Raw genomic sequence first — 3422 nt, forward strand, 5'->3', positions numbered from 1 at the left:
TAGTTTAGATTAGAATTCCAGTTCAGTCTCAATTTCTTCAAAAATTTGAGACAATATTACACCTCGCACTGATCTGATATTAAATAATATGTTTTTAATGCAATTAAAATATTTTGGACCACTATTTGTTTATCACCCTTAATTTTGTTGCATTTGTTTAACATATGGAATGGCTCTACTTTAACATATGCAAGCTTGCCTTTACCTTATATCAATAGTACTTGATGTCTTTGATTTTTTTTAATTATTATAGTCTTAAAATTGTTCTACTTTTTATTTAAAAACAAATTCTTAATTTCAAATTCAAATGTGACACAATAATTGAAAAAAATAGTACAAAATGTCAAGGAAACAAAAAATAAAATTGACGAAATTGCACGACCATCGCACGCAATACTATGTTCAATATCTATTATTATCCACAAGTTAATTAAGCCCCATCATTTGACTTTGAATTAAATCGGCCTGAAAAATACATATAAAACATTATCTTCTCCATTCCACCTAACCACCAGACATTATTTTAACCCGGATAATCTAAGAGACTTTCTGCACACATTGATACGATTTGCAGCATAAAACATTATCAACTCTTTAATCAAGACTTTCTTTTATTTTTTAGCCAACACTAAATTATCTTAATTCAAGGAATGTGGCCGTCCTAACTCCTAAGCACCCCTATAAAAGACCTCTTCACACAGACAAGCACATTTCAACATAAACATACCAAAAAGAGAACACAAGAAACAAAACCCTAAATAACTACACAAACAACCAAAACATGACCAAGCTGTTGTTCCTCCTATTCCTAGCCCTAGTCTCGGCCGCAGCGGCTCAGAAGGCGGTGCTCGACACCGCCGGAAAGCCGCTCAGGCGAGGGAACCAATACTACATCAAACCGGCCATCACCGACCACGGAGGCCGATTCAAACTCGTGAACCGCAACGGATCGTGCCCGCTCTACGCGGGCCAAGAGCCCACTTCCCTCGGATCGGGCCTGCCCGTGAAGTTCGACCCGTTCTACAAGGACAACGACACTGTCACGGAGGGCGTTGACTTCAAGGTCTCCTTTGCGGCGGCCACGATCTGCGTGACTTCCACGACGTGGAAGCTCGACGGCGAGTTCATCTCCGTCGGTTTGGACACGGAAGGGTATTCCAATTACTTCCACGTCAGCGCCGGAGAGGTGAAGAAGACCTACTTCATCGGTTGGTGTCCCGACGAGGCTTGTCCAGGCTGTCGGTGGTTCCGATGTGGACGTGTTGGCTCTGTGGTTGAAGATGGGAAAAGGCTCTTGGTTTGGGATGGTCGCCCTTCTATTCCCGTCGTCTTTGAGAGAGCTCGTTACTAAAAATATAAATAATATAAAATAAAATGTCAACCGATTTCTTACACTGTAATAAGTGGAGCTATATCGTCTCTCTCTAGAGCTGGTTGCCAGCTCATTAAGTTAGATATCTTTAGTTCTTATTTTGAGTCTTCGACCGTAATGTAATCCCCTTTGATATATCCGTAGAAATTTCAACTACTGCAGCGTATTGTAATGTGTAATCTATGTTTAAAAATAGGAAAAATGGTATATGAACTAGCCAATTCAAAGTATGATTTTTGCAAAATAGTCATAGTTTCATTAGGTATAATAAAATAGTCAATTGAGAGTATATGTTGTCATTAAATTTAATCTTGTCTCGATTAATTTTAATTCAGCTTTCATAAAGCTTACGTTCTGTCTTTATAGTTCGTTGGGATTAAATTTAATCCAGCTTAAATTAATCTTACTTGGACTAGTTTGTTTATAGTTGACAAACTATAATTATTTTACAAAAACTTAAATTTTATTGGGCTATATAACTGCTGGACCCTTAAAAATACTATTTGGCCAAATTTACCCGAAAATCATCCTTCGGCATTCATATTTTCGGTTCTTAGAAAATTTAGAAAAAAATCCGTCGACATTTATAATATTTTGCTGACATATTTAAAAAATAATTCTGAAATTTTATCGTAATTCTGGTTGAAAAAAATTATATAGTCCAGATTAAATAAAACTTATGTCAATAACGATAACCGAATTTCCGCAAAGTAAATCGTCACCAATATTTGATCTTAAACATTAATTTTAAAACTATTTTTATACATGAATAAAGTGTTGGAGGTTATATGATTATAATAGCTGAGATGATGGGGATGTCCTATTTATAATAAAATGTAGCTATCATCGCAATATTTTATGATGTACATGGTATATTCTTGAAATACTACTCCTTATTCCTCTTTTTGTTTTTATTAAATTCCATGGTTTGTGTTAATGCGTTTTTTTTTTATCAACATTCTTGAGACATGTGTCCAGGTGCGATTTGCGATGTGTATCAATCTTGGGTTGCGAGCATCGAATCTCCTACGGCTCCGAATGGATCGTAACTTGTTAGAAATATCTCGTGGTATTACGACCGTGTTGGAGACACTACTACAAACTGTGGATTATAGAACATATTTTTCACAACACTTAAATTAAGTTTTGTGAAAAGTCGACATTTTACCATGGTTATTTTCTACTGCTTTGAAATATGAGTGCTTTTACAACAATTATTATGTCCCTTGTAAAAATATAGATAGTTTGGACCTTGTACAACGTTACAGTGTAATGTTGTACAATCTCGTCGTGACCATGAGGACTTCTCGCCACGGCGAGATAAAGTCATGATCTTGTACAGCGGTACAGTGTACCATTGTACAATCTCGTTGCGGAGATGAGTACTTCTTGCCGCGGCGAGATAAATACATGACCTCGTACAATGGTACATTGCACCATTGTACAATCTCTCCGCGGCGATGAGTACTTCTCGATACGGCGAGATAGTTACAAGAAAAAAATTATTAATCTCGCTGTGGCGTGAAGTATACCTCGCCATGGCGAGAATCTTCGGGAATTCGACGTGGGTGATGTGGTTCGCCATGTTCTTCCTTTTCCTTAGCTGAAATGGAAGATACAAATGGTGATATACAATGGAATGTTCCTCTTACTAAGTACTTAAAAAGATGAGAATTGGATTTCTCAAGCTCTTGGACACCTTTTTAGAGAGAATGTAATGTGGCATAATTTCAGTATTTGTCTGTGAAAAGAAATATGAGAGAGAGAATAATTCTTCTTCAATTCTAGAGAGAAAGGAAGTAGATCAATCATCTTTTGTGTTTTTCTAAATCAAATGTGAGAGATGTCAAGTAACTCTAGCATTATTTTGCGAGTAGGTGTTAAGTGAATTTTTATAGAGAGAAAGAGTGAGAGAGAGAGAGAGAGAGAGAAAGTTATCATATTTTGCTTCTCTTAGAATGGTTGTTCCTTTTCTTCAAAAATATATGGGGTATTTATAGGAAGTTTGATTCTTGAGCTCAAAGTTTCTTGGGCTTAGCCTTGAGAGCCA

At 36.5% G+C, this 3422-nt stretch overlaps 1 pseudogene; it reads left to right on the forward strand.

Moving 5' to 3' along the window:
* Positions 1-690: 690 nt before the first annotated feature.
* Positions 691-1602, forward strand: LOC149401383 (kunitz type trypsin inhibitor 106 pseudogene; annotated as a pseudogene).
* Positions 1603-3422: the final 1820 nt, after the last annotated feature.

This window comes from Urtica dioica, chromosome 4 (assembly GCF_054948205.1).
Source record: "Urtica dioica subsp. dioica isolate 48M chromosome 4, U.dioica_male_clone48M_v1_H2, whole genome shotgun sequence".
In the NCBI taxonomy this organism is placed as follows: Eukaryota; Viridiplantae; Streptophyta; class Magnoliopsida; order Rosales; family Urticaceae; genus Urtica; species Urtica dioica.